This window comes from Amblyomma mixtum, chromosome 3, assembly GCF_055824585.1.
Source record: "Amblyomma mixtum isolate Tamu chromosome 3, ASM5582458v1, whole genome shotgun sequence".
In the NCBI taxonomy this organism is placed as follows: domain Eukaryota; kingdom Metazoa; phylum Arthropoda; class Arachnida; order Ixodida; family Ixodidae; genus Amblyomma; species Amblyomma mixtum.
In genome coordinates this window covers 279,205,418-279,221,247 of record NC_143014.1, presented here as the reverse complement: position 1 = coordinate 279,221,247, position 15,830 = coordinate 279,205,418, and positions in this window count along the sequence as shown.

The following is a 15,830-nucleotide window of genomic DNA, read 5'->3' as shown; positions in this document are numbered from 1 at the left end:
GCCGAAATCGGTCTATAGTTTCCTCTGAAAACTTTGTATGCACTAATAACATTATTTAAGGGGAGATGTGAGTCTTAAAACTCTTTTTGCTACTTTTGGAACGAACTAAATGAAACTTACCAGTATTATTTAGATTTTTGTGCTGATTACAATTATGTAATTAGATTTTGGGTAGTTGCACAAGGCCAAGAAGCATAAAATTTTGAAAATCTATATTTAGCTTATTTGTTAAGGGGTTTTTCATTAGCTTTCCTTTGTCAAAAGCAACAACAAAGTGAAGGCTGGAACGCCAAAGTTCCTCTAGCCGGTGATGTTATTTTTATTGTACTCAAAATGTTTCACATGCAATAGAAACGAATACTAACAAGACTGCCACATTTTGACTGTATTTTGTAAATATTAAATGACAATTATAATTCGGAAAAAGAGGTTACAGCAAAATAAATAGCATCACCGGCTAGATCTATTCAATACGAATACAGTGATACCAATTTTGTGGTCGTGACTTAAAAACATGCAAAAATGCTCCGTAAGGCGCCGTGATACGTCTGAAAAAGAGAAACTGAGAAAAATGAATGCGAAGTTTCAGTTTACCGTAACTTTTTTTTGGCACCGCACTATAGCAATATAAATAGGATCGCTGTGTAGCCCTATTCTTCAGCAACAAGATCATGTCATATACGTGGTCACCGCAGAAATAGAACAATGAGAAATTTGCCGTAACATTATTCATAGTCCATGAAAATGGTGCAAGAAAGCTACTACCACCCACTTCAAATTCTGCTTTCGGCTTGTAGATGAATAGCAGTCACACAAGTGGCGACTCCATGGTTTGTGTCCCTCCAGAAGTAAAGTTGCTCTTAATACCACACAACACATCTTCCGAATCCATGACAGTGCTTTGTTCTGACCTCACGTCACACCTAAACCTATAGTAGACCAGGGCTGTAGGCAGAGTCCATTGGTGGCCTATGTGGCTTTGTGAGCTTCCTTTTCACAGCTCTCCTGTCTGCGTGGTCGTTGCTTGACATGCGAAGCTTTCGGCGATCCTTTTCATGGCTTCGACGCACCAGGCAGCTGCCTACATTGTAGCCGAGTCTTTCGGCTGTTGCTGTGCTGGTTTTTGTCATCCCCTGGTTGAATCGGCTGATGGCTTCAGCCACTGCCCTCTGAGCACTGTGCAGTGAGCCATGCTAGTTTTTTAGGACTTCATCCCAGATCATGGAATGCAGGCTCTCACTGGCATTTTGAGTCATGCCGTCACTGCACCGCTCCATGAGGGCTTCATCACTTAGTCGCTTGAAGACTGGCTCCAAAGCTTCACAGACAAAGTCTGGCAAGGTGTGTTTGTGGGGCGCGGGCTCCTCACCTTTTGCCATAGCACGGTTCTAACTGCACCATGATTCTAGCTCTTCAGGGCACAGGGCATGCTTGGGGTCATCGTCAGTTAATTACATGTGTTGCAGTGTAGCCTCGACTGCTCTAGCTTCATGCCTGGCACATCGTTCTGGCGACTCCTCAGGGCGTAGTCATAATAATTTATTTTTTTTATTCCATCCTGCGTCAGCCCGCCCTTTCCTCCCTCTGGCTTACCTTGGGCCTTCTTTTTGTCAACCAGACCACGCAAGGCTGCTCCCATGCATGGCTAATAGTCTTTTTTTCCACCTTGATAAAGCCATACATAGATTCTTCTGTCAAGGCGTGACAAGTCCTGCTGCCTCTATCGGACAGCATCGTCGTGTATCGCAGCTTATGCTTGTCAAGTGACCTCTGGAACAAGCAGAGTGGACCACCATCGAGGAAGCCCATTCATCAATGTAATATTTGTCCATTTCTTATTAATGTATAATATTTTTGTTTTGCCGTGTTATCCCCACCCCTCATGTAATGTCCCGAAAGGGACCTTTGAGGAATAATAAATAAATAAATAAATAAATAAATAAATAAATAAATAAATAAATAAATAAATAAATAAATAAATAAATAAATAGGTTTTGTGGTGAAGACCACGGTGGGAAATGTTCATTGTCGAGAAGAAATCAGATAAGGCTGTTGCTCCCTTGCCAATACTCTGAATTGCCTTCATTGCTCGAACGTTCACTTCGAACGGAGTTATTGAGGCGTCACCGGCCACCCTGGACAAAGAAAATCTCTCTCGCGCATGCTGCACATTGAGCACGCGAGCACGAGCTTGGCACTGAGTCCATACTCCTTGCTTTGGTCCATCGTCTGGGTCACCGAATTCTGGCTGCACTCGGGGCAGGGCATAATTCCTACAAACTGATTGACTAAGTTTAAATCCACGACCACAACTTCCGTGCCGCTGTCGTTGACGTCCTCTTCCAAGTCACCGAAGTCGAACAGCTTGAACTTCCGTTTTGTTGCAGGCTGCGACGCCAAGTGCACCTTCCTTTTGACGGCGGTCGCTGCGCGCTCGCTGTTTTCAACCGCTGTGAAAAGCACAATGTCGACGCGGTTCATTCGGCACTCGAAGCCTGGGCCGACGATGCCTCCACGATAGCAGAACTTGATCCGGCAGAATACTCCGGCAAGGATACAACCGTCGATCCCGGCAGCGTGTCATGCCTTGCCGCCTTCTGTCGTGCATTCCAAGCCCGCTTCCGTTTTTTGCCGAATGCTTGGCGCGTAGTGAGCTTGAGACAATAATCGGACATTTGGGCAGCGAAAAAACACCGGCCTGTCAAACGCGATCACGATACAAGCGGCTGAACGAGAGAAAACTAGCGAAGCAATGCAGCAGATAGATGTGAAGGCCTGAAAAAAACACTGCAGTTTTTGAAAAAAAAAAAAAACGGTTTCTTTCGTTTTTTTCAGACGAGGGGAAATGGAAAAAACATTGAAAATTTCACAATGCAATTTCAAGGTTTTACGATTGCTTGCTTTAAGTTTAGGTTTTTGTTTTTGCTTTGAAAACAATTACAGCGTGCATCGTTGAACGATTGGAGGGCAGTCGTCATCGCCGGTGCCAGGTAGTGCTTTTTAAAACGTTCGTGCTACGAGTACGCGGGTTTAAGGCCAGGTCACATATAAGATCCACGCTTGACTTAAAAACACACTAATACTTGAACTAACGGCTGAAGTAGAACAAAACGGCTGCAAATACTAGAGCGCTGCACACACGGCATAAAAAACATAGGCTGCTGTGCATGTAAGCAGTTTTAGCCAAATACGAGCCTAGCTTCTTGATTTCGAACGCAGCAGAGTACAGGACATCTGCAGGAATTTGATCCAGGACAGGGGTCTTCAGCGAAGCACGTGGCCCTATCTAGCTGGTGGCAAGACCTTTGCACCAACCAGCCGCTACTTGTCTGGCTTGCCGACTGCTGCAGATATCACCATCATCCGCCAGCTGCGAACGAAACTGGTCCCGTTTCGGAAACGTCCAGACAAGGATTCGCAACAGGCTTTCAGGGGAACGCGTTCAAAAGCTTGTGTATGTGCAGTCGAACCTAGCTGTGGACGCAGCTACTGCTCGTAGTGCCGCATCCAGCTACAGTTACTCTGAGTCCGATATCGAATGACTTATAGATCAGTTTTCATGTTCCCTTTCTTGGTGCAATAGAACAAGAAGTTGATTCCACAAATATGATATTTATATCTCCATATTCGCCTGAAGTGCAAATCATTATCTTCTCGGTGCAATAGAACAAGAAGTTCGTTTCACAATATGACATCTATAACTGCATATTCGACTGAACTTCGGAGCATTATTATTGATCCCTGTGCTGTTGCAAATAAATCTGTACTTTTCACGTTTTGCAAAATTTCCAATTTTTCATGAAAAAAACCCTAAAAAAAATGGTTTGTTTCATGCCATTCAAAATTTCTTGAAATTTTACATCTCTAGCAGCAGACGATGCACGCACAGAGAGAAGAAAAAAAGAGAAGACCCGGCGACGGGCCAATCAGAAGCGAGCGCGAGGAGGGAACGCGCGCTTTGGCCAATCAGCGACGCTCATAGATCTTTCGGGAGACGTGCGATGGCGGCGGTTCCGCCCAACCGACGCCATTTTGAACCATCGCAAGATATGAACAAAGAAATCAGCTTCAAAACGAACCCAAAATGGCGGCCGACGGTAGGGGCGTTTGGCATGGCAAGCGTGCGAACTTGGAACCTATTTGGCCAATTTTTGGGCATTTCGCGTCCATTCTGACGCGTATAAAGTCGTTTTTTATATTTTCCGTTTAAACTGCGATTGCAAATTTCGCATAGGCATTCTTGAATGTCTAAACGCAATGAAAATATACTTATCCAATATTTTTTTGCGATATTTTACCATTTGAAGACTAGCGTCTCCCCTTAAGGCACATATCTAATACAACTGGAGATTTTAATTTCAGAGAGTCATGGTAAAAACAATCACAACCCATTCTTCGGAGGTTCATCTGGTTACACAGTGTGTTTCCACAGATGTCAACAGCTACGCTATTGGCCAGGAGCTTCAATGTAGTGAATGAACCGCACAGCAAGTAATATAACAGGTGGCCGTCCTTCGGCTCAACTATTGAGGGAGTGGCAGTGTTTGGTGCTTCGTCCCCATAATTTTCTTCTCATTGCCAAAAATATCTCACGGAGTATAGCCCAGCTAACTGAAGCCATTCACTTAGCTCTCACCTCTCACGTTGCTCAACTAGATGCAACGGTGTCTTTCAGTGTCTTTCAGGGTCATCTTGACCATTGCAAAGGGACCAGAATGAAGATTTTACTGGTATGTCGCACACACCATGCCCAACGCCGATACCATATCGTGCACCTGCTCCTCAAATAAAATCCATGAAACACTAACGAAAGTAGTCAACAACACCTTGCACATCTGTGAGTGGCCATGAAAAGAAACAGCGAATTTTTGTAAAAAAAAAAGGAAGAGGGACAGCTTCATGCGGAGTCTTGAGAAATGCACAAAAAAAAGGGCATGCTGTATAAATGTGCCTAAGGGCCGTACTTTTTTTTTCCCGGATTCGAGGGAAATTTTCGGGGCATGGCCCATTAAAGCGACGTGCGAACAAAATTTTTTAAAGTAAAAACACCAATCAGGGAATGATTGACATTTATTCAACGTTCAATCGTCACTCGTGGAGCCTTTACTCTGAGCTGGTGCTGTGCTCTGGTGCAGGCTCATCTCACAAGAAGTCTCACAGCATGTCCACTATCAACGCGTAGCCGTTGTTCCGCACTTCCATCACCTAGCAGATCAGCTCTTCCAGTTCAAGAAACTTGCACAGCTTGCCTCAGAAAGCGCGCTTTTGCAGCTTGTGTTCCTCAATGCATCCTTTTGGTTGCACCGCTGTCGGACGCAATTAACTCAAGAGAAACCGAAAGCAGTGACTTGCTCCTGGTAATTGCCTTTAACAACGACTTAACACAGGTGGTGACTGAGAATACACGTGTAGCAGGCACTGTTAAATCAACGTTGGACTTGGTGTTCCTAGACGGGCGGATCGACAACTATGAAGTAAATGTCGATGAAGGTGTGTCCGATCACAAACTTGTTTTTATACAGATAAATGCGCAGCCTGGATTTGAAAGGCTAAAAGAGAGAGTCGTTCATGTACCTGATTTTGATAAAGCGGATGATACCAGTATTATCGACCACCTATCTTTTTCCTTGGACAGTTTTAAAGAAGAAGGTGACGTCAATACCATGTGGTTAAGATTCAAGGACATAGTTTTCCACTGTGTTAGCTCATACATTCCAACAAAACGAAAGAAAAGAAACAAACATAATCCGTGGATTTCGCGTGATATCATCCATTTAAAACGAAGAATTAATCGACAAAGAAAGAAAGTGTCAAAAAATTATAGCTTAATCTCTCACTTATCAAGCCTTTTACGAAAAATGCTGAGAGAAGCCAAAACACAGTATTATGATGTGACATTAACTAATTACATGAAATCTTCTCCCCATCGATTTTGGCGTCACATGTCCCAGCGGGATAACAACTCATATAGCATTGTTATCGACGATCAGGTGATTACCGATTCTTCTGTGATTGCGACCGCTCATAATAAGTTTTTTCAGTCTGTGTTTACCACCCCAGCAACAAACACTGTGTCATCGAATTTGTCGTCACAAATACAAGAATCAACAATGCCCGATATCGAGCTCACTTATGAAGGCGTGTTATCTCTTGTACTAAATATAAACGTAAAAAAGTCTGTTGGACCGGACAGCATACCAAACACCTTTTTACGCAGGTATGCGGAATGGGTAACCCATTATCTGATTATTATATTCAAAACCTCACTCGAACAGAAACAGATCCCAAATGACTGGCTTACCGCTAAAGTGATCCCAGTACACAAAACTGGGAACCGGCAGACAGTTGAAAATTACAGGCCAATCTCTTTAACTTGCGTTTGTTGCAAACTTCTAGAGCGCATAATATCAAAGGCAATCTATACACATCTTGAATCAACAAAAGCTTTTTTTTCAAATCAGCATGGTTTTCGGCAACAGTTGTCTACTGTAACACAACTAGTAGAGACCGTTAATGACTTCGCGAAGGCTCTGAACGACAAGCAACAAATCGATGCAATATGCCTTGACCTTTCGAAGGCTTTTGACAGGGTCCAACATAGTGATTTAATTAACAAATTACTATTAATGGGTATTAATCATAAAATCGTGCACTGGATATCAGCTTATCTAAGCGGAAGAACTCAATTTGTCGAAATCAATGGTAGTAAATCAGAATTATTAAACGTAACCTCCGGTGTACCTCAGGGGTCCGTCTTGGGTCCCGTTTTATTTTTAATCTATATTAACGACATTGCTTCCCATATTGATAAAGATGTAACAATGAGACTTTTCGCTGACGACTGCCTGCTGTACTGTTGTATAAATAATACAGATAATCAAAAAGCGCTTAATGATGCTCTCGTAGCTGTCGAAAAATGGTGCCAATGCTGGAAAATGAAAATCAACGAAGAGAAAACAGTAGTTTTACGCGTCACGAACAGGACCAAACATGTCCATAAGTACTGTTATACGCTAGGATCTACCGCACTTACCACAGTGGAATCACTTAAATACCTGGGAGTCCTCATTTCTAGAGATCTAAGCTGGAAAAATCATGTACTAAAAATCTGTTCAGCCGCTGAAAAGAAACTCTGGTTTTTGCGCCGAAGATTGAAACTGGCCTCACAGTCTGCCAAGCTAGCTGCCTATTTAACTTATGTACGACCAACATTAGAATATGCCTGCATTATATGGGATCCTGTAGAAAGTGGCTTGATAAAAAAAAACTTGAAAGTGTGCAAAGAAGAGCAGCTCGATTCATACTGTCCAGATATGCACGTACTGATTCTGTAACAGAGATGTTGTGTGTTCTCAATTTACCACCTCTAGCCGAACGTCGCCGAGTAACCAGACTAAAATTTTTATTTCAGCTCTCAAGAAATTCCTTCAATATCAATAGCTCCCATTACTTGGTCCCAAAACAACTTACACATCTCAGAGCAAGCAATGAATACTGTTACCAAACCCCGAACCCACGCATTAATGTGTATGCTAATTCTTATTTTCCGAAGACGATAGCAGAATGGAATAATTTACCAGCATCTCTCTTACAGTCCAGTACATTAACAACTTTCGAAAAAGCCATCTCAACTTCGCACTAAAAAGTTTTTTTTTCTTCTTTTTTTTGTGTGTGTGTCATAACCCTAATCAACTCACCTAAGGTGAAGGCCGGGAATGTAGAAATTTTTGTTGTATTTTGTTGTATTTTTTCATTTTCTGTGTGAAATAACTGTTTTTCAAGTTAATATTTATTAACACTGCTTCTGTATAAAAAGTGAAACATTACGCGGTAAGAAATGATTGTATAGATGAAGATTCACTTTGTATTTTTGTATAATCGTCGAAACCTTTTTGCTTTCCAAGTGTCACGCCCCACCACTGTAACGGCCTCACGGCCAACAGTATTTTCAAATAATAATAATAATTCTCGGCCACGCCAAAATTCCTGCCCGCCGCGCAATTGCCGTGTTCGAGAGCGAACTCCCAGCCGTGCAACTATTAAGGTGCTTGCCCATCGTACTAAAATTGCAATGCTTGGCGGCAGCACACGAAAGCCAGATAACACGCTATCACAACACTCGTGCCTTTGGCAGCCCCCCCCCCCCCCCCCCCCCCTAAAAAAAAAACTGAAGCTGGTGATACTGACGCCGATATGGATAGCGGGAGCTCGCGGCGGAGGAAAAGGTTGACGATGATGATGAGCCACGGCTTAGGGGCCATCGGTGGGTTCCACCTGGAAGCCCCTGTGCGCGTGCCCAGCCTCTGCAGTCAAGCACACCGTTGCTCGCAGCCGGTGCTGATCGTGGAGGCCGCGGCGCGAGCATTTAGAAGGCTCATGGAATGTCATGGAAAGGTCGGTGTGGCCCCTACACGCATTTAATTTTTTTTTAAATTTCGTTCGGGAAAACAGGGTACGGCCCGTACGCAGGTACGGCCCTCAAACGCGTTTATACGGAGTTTTTCACCGCCTCCCTGCAACAAAAGGCTGCCAGAAGCTGACTGAGAAGTAGCCACAAGAGAGCTGAACTCAGGCCAGGCGCTGCTACAAGGGCAGACACTGAAACACCTGAACTTACAGTTCTATTGTCCTGCAGGCACGGAGGGAATGGTGCCCTGCACAAGTGTCACAGCAACGTCCGCAGCATCCATGTCTGTGGTGGTCTGCACATAGGCGCATCCAGAGGTACGGTAAACGCAAAGATCTGGAAACAGTAGTCAGGATAGATGCCAAAGTGTCTCGTAAACAATAACGTGCTACGACAGCATTGCTATAAGCGGTTTATTTTATTACAGAACATAACGCAATGCAGACGGTGCCGCGGCCGACCATTGATGCATCCTATATAGTGTTATAACCGGTATTGTTATAAGTGGGTTTGACTGTATCACTAGAAAGGCCGCACTTGCCTTCTTGGCAGCAGCTGTTGCGGACGGAGCAACGGGCATGGCAGGAACAGCGAAAGTTGTCTCTGCATTGGATACAGCCAAGCCCTCTTCGCTGATACATGAGTCCACCGCCACAGCCTCTTCACTGATGTCCAAGGACTTCTGGAGAAATAGTATGTTCGGCGCGGTGGCTGCACAAAGGCAGAGAGGAGACATGAGCTCAAAGGTGGCAACCAACCCCACCGGCTCAAAGTGCTACCGATTCTTATCAACATGCAGTAACTTTAGAACAGAGGAGTGGAACACTCATGCAGCCTCGTGGGAAAGCATGAAGGTAGGCACGGAAAACCGCTTGTTCCTGGGCTAAATATTTGGCATAACGAGGTATAACATAGGTTGTATACACTAAACTGAGTACGAGAAGCTACAGTGGCTCAAAATAGCTACAAACGATATTTGCATGTCCCAAAGACATTTACATTTAGAGAAGTGGAATGTTGGGCTACTTGGTTGAAATGCGTAGCTAAAAAATATCATGGCCTTGTATACCTTTTCTTAGTCCACGTGTTACGTTCGTTATTTTTTTCAGCTAGACATTCTACGTGTTCAACTACCGTATTTACTCGCACAATAATCGCACTCGCGTAATATCGCACCTTCAATTTTTGTTGGTAAAATTAGATTTTCACTCTCCGCGTACTGATCGCCCGTCGTCCGCCGCACGCGCGGGTGGCACCGTTGCGGTAAGCGCCCAGAATCCGGTGCTGCGAGCGTTGTGAACGTGTCACCTAAGTTAACGGTGCGGCAGGGCTCGCCGTTGTCACAAGGCTCGCCACTGTTCTGGGTTGCGGTGCAAAGAACGAAGTGACGTGGTGAACCGGAGCAAAGCGACATTTGCAAATATCTTGCAGCGCTTGTGGCGCAATGTCGAGAGTGCCGTCCGACGGCGCTGTCCGGTTGCAGCCCTGCCTTCACAGCCGAATTCATCGCCGCCTCCTGCAAGCCTCGTACGCCAAGCAAAATGTTTACGACGGATCCCTGGCGTCAGCTTCAGGAAACCCTGCTAAACTTTCTTGTTATATAAGCCCTGGGATACGGGAATGTCAAAAAAGAAACCTCTTTGAGGGTCGCTGACCTCAACCGAGTTGCTGGTAGGAGTAATAACTACGATCAAGCTATTCCTATGTTCGCAGCCGCGTAGCAGCTGCCCCCGTTGCAGCGAGACTGATCCGATCTGCTTGCACGCCAGCTCAGCTGCTAAGGCGTCACTGAAATCGATCGTATATATTACTTTTAATATGAAACAATTAGGTTGTCAGTAAGGCAGTGCCATAAGCAGACCATTTGGTATAGCGTTGGTCAATTCAAAAGCGCCGTCCGCTGTGGCTTCGATACGAAACAAGTTAGGTCTAGCGTCGACTAGGAAGTCGGTACACCAGAGCTCTGTCGTCCGCCGCACTCGCGGGTGGCACCATTGCGGTAAGCGCCCAGAATCCGGTGCTGCGAGCGTTGTGAACGTGTCATCTAAGTTAACGGTGCGGCAGGGACTGGACATTGGCGTAACGGCGGTAAAACGCGTAGCTTGAGCGCCGCGGGGCGTTGCTGTTGTACGGGGTTGCTGCGCCTTCGGACGGGATTGAATGCTGCATAAAATCACCATCGCGCAGCACTATACACATTGCATATTTTGATGTGTTACTCTTGGAAGATATTTAGTGTGAAGAAAGTACATTCTTGAAGCGGGTCAGCTCGTGCGCTTTTCGCACTCTACCTTCTCGGTTAACGACGTACACCGATGTCGTCAAGCTCGGTTCGCGATAACCGCATTTAGCGGCGTAACCGCGGGTAGCGCGCCCGTGTCACAAAGGGAGTCTGACCTGAAACTTGTTTGCGTTTTCGGTGGTCAAAAATATTGCGTAGAAAATTTACGCCGCGTAATGTTTGCGCCCCTAAATTTGCGTCAATTTTTTTTTAAGTGCGATCATTTTCCGAGTAAATACACTATATAGAGTTGAGTCAGGCTCTCATGTTATACAGATGCAAAGGTGCTGGAGTCATTCGTTGTGTTGGCATAAGGAGGAACTGTCCGCATTCGGTGTGCCACGTTTCAGTTCGTCTGAACATAATTCGCGATAGGCGACCAACTGTGGGTCTCCAAGAAAGGAAGTGGCATGAACTTTCGCAAGTTTCTTGCAGTCAAATAGGGGCGAAAGCCACGGGAAGCGGTCATGGTGTGGGACAGGTTCAGCAACAGATCGGCTTTGCGGCTAACATTGGATTTTTGCATAGAAATCTGGTCAGTTTGAGCCTTAATCTGCGCAGTTGCTCTTTGGTCGTGCGATGAGCAGCAGGAGAATCAACGAGTGCCGCTCGTTCGCATCCTGTCATGCTCTCAACATGAATTTATGTGGTAATATTGTGTGCGTCTGAACGTAGTTGAATGCAGAGGGGCTGCTTTCAGAAGCCAGTCACCTGAACTATGTGCCAAGCATCTCTTCAGGCGAAAAAGACAAGACAGCTGCTGGCAATCGCCTTCAGTGAGACACTAAGCGCGACGTTCAAAGCAGCACCAGGTAGTGGTAGCAGTTTTTTCTACTGTCATTTCTGCAAGCTTGCATCGGCACTAGAAAGTAATTAAAAGTTACTAGGATCTTGGCAAAGTAACGCAGAGTTACTTCCCAGATTACCTTAATTTTCTCACTGCAGGTCATTCAAAACCTGGAAAACACAGCATCAATCGACTCCTGCATCATTTTTAGAGGATTTAATGCAACATAGAATAGTAAAAAATCAAGTTAATTCTTCATTCAAAGGAAGTGGTCATAACATGAATTGTCAAATATGTATTGCTTGAGGCATAGGTGTAAATAAAGAAAAATACTCTGCTCCAAGTTGGTACTATAGACCAAAGAGCCGGCTCTATCAAAAATGACCTTAAGAGATTCAGACACGTTGATTTCGTGATACCTTGATGCCTACAAATCGACAGACAAAGCCGGTTTCCTGCAGTAAATTTTCAGTGGAAACTCAAACCTCTGATTGCCGTTTTTTATTGGGCTATGTACAGATGTCCACAGCAGCCTCTACCTTGAAATCTACCCTGGACTACCGACTGGCAAAGGCCAGCTTCTGCAAACGAATATGGATTTGAGGGCACAACCCAGAGCACGAAGCAGGGTATGCTTCCCATTGGCCATGAATATAGCCACTCGCTCACAGGCTACTGCAGCCATTTGAGTTTGTGTATTGGAAGTGCGAGTCAAGTGATGCGTGGAATCATCATTGCATTATTCACTTCGCAAACCGGCTAGCACAGATGACTTGTCGCACCCTGAGGGTAGGCAGCTGTACTTTCTCCTCTACTCTGTTGCACATTGTGACCCATTATGAAGAAGTAAAATTCTGAGACGAAGCAAACTGAAAACCTTGCCAACTTTCAACTCTAACAGGAGTACAACTAAGCCCTTATACAGCGGCTTAGAAGGAAACAAAATATGAAGGCATAAAGTGGGTGCTGAAGGGGAGGGAGGAATGGCAGATTGTCAGCAACTCACGGCAAACGCTGCTGCTGTCTGCTTCAACCAAGGAGGGGTGCTCAGATGAGTCGTGCTTGGTCTCGCCCAAGACTGGAGAGCCTAGCAAGTCAGCCAACGCTACTGGGTCTTCCAGCCCTGCTCCCTGGTTTTTGTTGGCCGTAGTGACACCAGCCTTTTCCCCTGCCAGCGGGGCCGGAGAGGCTTGTGATATCAGCCAACTTCCGCCCTCAGTAACAGCACTGCAAATCCTGGAGGGAAGAACAAAGAACATGCTTGGCACCCAGTACACTTTCCTGAATACTGATAGTAGCGCATCAGGTAACACACAGAGGACAAATTGATGATATGCCATATAAATAGATTATCACATCCCAATAAAACAGAGGCTACCTGCAGTGAAAAACAGAGCTTCTATAAACTAGCAAAGAGCAAAAAATGATACAGGTATTGCTACCACCAGCCATTTTTGCAACCAAACTGCAATGTTGTCAAGACAGTATGTGGATCCAAGGCTAGACCGCACCAATCAACACTTCCCAGCCGTGATAATGGAGAACGGAGACAGCCAACACTCTTAGTGGGTGTTGGTAATCGTATGCTCACCAACACCGACAAAGAATCTTGGCTGTCTGATCTTCGCCAGCACGTAGCAACAGCCATGCCAAGTTAAAAGAAAAGCATATCATATAGATACCTACAAATATGGCCCAGCCAACCAAGAATTTGACCATGCCCAACACGATGCTGACTTCCTAATTTGGCCCTGACCATTTCCGAAAATAGGCCCAAGCCACCTCTGAAATCTGACCTTGGCCAATTGAGAACAAAACTAATGTCCATGTCCAACACGATGATGACCTCCAAATTTAACCCGGGTGATTTCCAAAAATTGGTCCTGGCCACTCGTTAAATTTGACCTTGACTGAATTGTACAAAAAAACCAAAGCTTTTGCACTGTAATCGGTTTACCGACATCAGACCCTAACAATTTTTTTGCTTCTGACATCATAAGCATAAATAAGTGAGAAGAAAACATTCCATATTTAAATAATCTTCTCAGCAGTAAACGACTCTCCTATTGCCAAATGAGCATAATCATAGCCAAGCTAAAGCCGGACAATTCATATAAGTTCTTCCCGGTGGCCATCTAGGTTCATTTCAGATGCATAAATACTTCAGCTGTTGTGGTCACTGAGAGATTATGGGCACAGCATGTTATTAACCAGATATTTACACAAATAGACATATCCTCTCTATTGTTTGTCTAAATACCAGCGGATGACAAAAATTAAAATGCATGTTTGAAAAGGCGAGCACCCTGAACTCATCAAGCAATATAGAATGCATCAATTTGACAGCCTTTTTTTAGATCAATTAGATCGCAATGCAAAGCAAACTCCCGACTGGACCACGCAGCATCTAGAACGTCTGTACTTGTCCTCAGAAAAAGACCACTATTGTTGATTTCTAACAGAAGAAACCTCTCCGAATACAGAAAAAAAATGCAGTGCAATCTTAGCATTGCCACACAGCTTGTTATGAATGGCTAATTAGTTCAAAATTTTAGCTAGAAACTTGAGGAAATCAGTTGTGTTTGTTCGAGGTTGTACTGACATGCGCTTGACATGCCGCACTGACATGCCCTTAATCAGTCGGTCAGAATAACTTCCTTGCAGAATTTAATGCACATGAAGGTGGGTGGTCTGTTTCCGTATAGTTCGCTGGGGATTCAGCTTTGCCGAGTGCAGTCTAGCATTCCAAGTTGTCAGTGAGTAGATAGGGAATGTAACGAGAGCTTTGTGATGCTTGATTCATACCGGCGGCGAAGAGGCACAAAGAGAAAGAGAAGGAACATGCAAAAACACGGGCAATCGCTGCATGTTCCAGCATGCTTTTTGCATGTTCCTACTCTTTGTGCGTCTTCGCTGCCTGTATGAATCAAGAATGTTAGCAACTTGCTCAAAAACTTGTTTTTACTTTGTGATGCATTGGTCCCTAGCAGACAAAGGAAGCCTCCAACAGTTCACATATCTCATTACTGCTTCTACAGAAGGTGTGGAGATGCCTTGAACATTGCTTACAACATATAGGCTTGAATGAGCCAGCAGTGAGGCAATGTGTGCTCACCTCGTTCCTTACAAGACTTTGCCGAATCAATTGGCAATCCAGCAAGATGCGAATTGGTGGAGATTTACTTCAGATATCCTAGTTTCGTTTTGTCTATACTCAATAAAATGAAATGTGAAAAAGCATGCCCCCTAGGACATCATAATGCACCACGCATGGATAACTTGGAGAACCTCTCATCCACTTGCTTGTGCCAGTAATTTGAAGACAATTTTATAGCCACCAGTTAAAACAGGAATGCATGCGTCACCAGCCCAACACAGGGCTCACGCGAACTCTCACCTTGTGGGTTGCTCTGGAGACTGAAACAGGGCACAGCGGGGCACTGTGTCCGCAACCCCCTCCAACTCGGGGTCCGAGACCGAGAGGTCGACCAGCGAGATCTGGCGCGTGTCGACAAGGGGTGTGGTTGCCAGCTCCTCGATTTCTTGCAGGAGGCGCTTCATCTCCCGCTCCACCATGGATTGGCTCATGGGGGACGTCTGCTCCACGAACGCAGAGCCCTCAGCACTGTGCCAGTAATTTGAAGACACCATGTTATAGCCAGCAGTTAAAACAGGAATGCATGCGTCACCAGCCCAACACAGGGCTCACGCGAGATCTCACCTTGTGGGTTGCTCTGGAGACTGAAACAGGGCACAGCGGGGCACTGGGTCCGCATCCCCCTCCAACTCGGGGTCCGAGACCGAGAGGTCGACCAGCGAGATCTGGCGCGTGTCGACAAGGGGTGTGGTTGCCAGCTCCTCTATTTCTTGCAGGAGGCGCTTCATCTCCCGCTCCACCATGGACTGGCTCATGGGGGACGTCTGTTCCACGAACACAGAGCCCTCAGCACTGTGCCAGTAATTTGAAGACACCATTTTATAGCCACCAGTTAAAACAGGAATGCATGCGTCACCAGCCCAACACAGGGCTCACGCGAACTCTCACCTTGTGGGTTGCTCTGGAGACTGAAACAGGGCACAGCGGGGCACTGGGTCCGCATCCCCCTCCAACTCGGGGTCCGAGACCGAGAGGTCGACCAGCGAGATCTGGCGCGTGTCGACAAGGGGTGTGGTTGTTAGCTCCTCGATTTCTTGCAGGAGGCGCTTCACCTCCCGCTCCACCATGGACTGGCTCATGGGGGACGTCTGCTCCACGAACACAGAGCCCTCAGCACTGTGCCAGTAATTTGAAGACACCATTTTATAGCCACCAGTTAAAACAGGAATGCATGCGTCACCAGCCCAACACAGGTCGC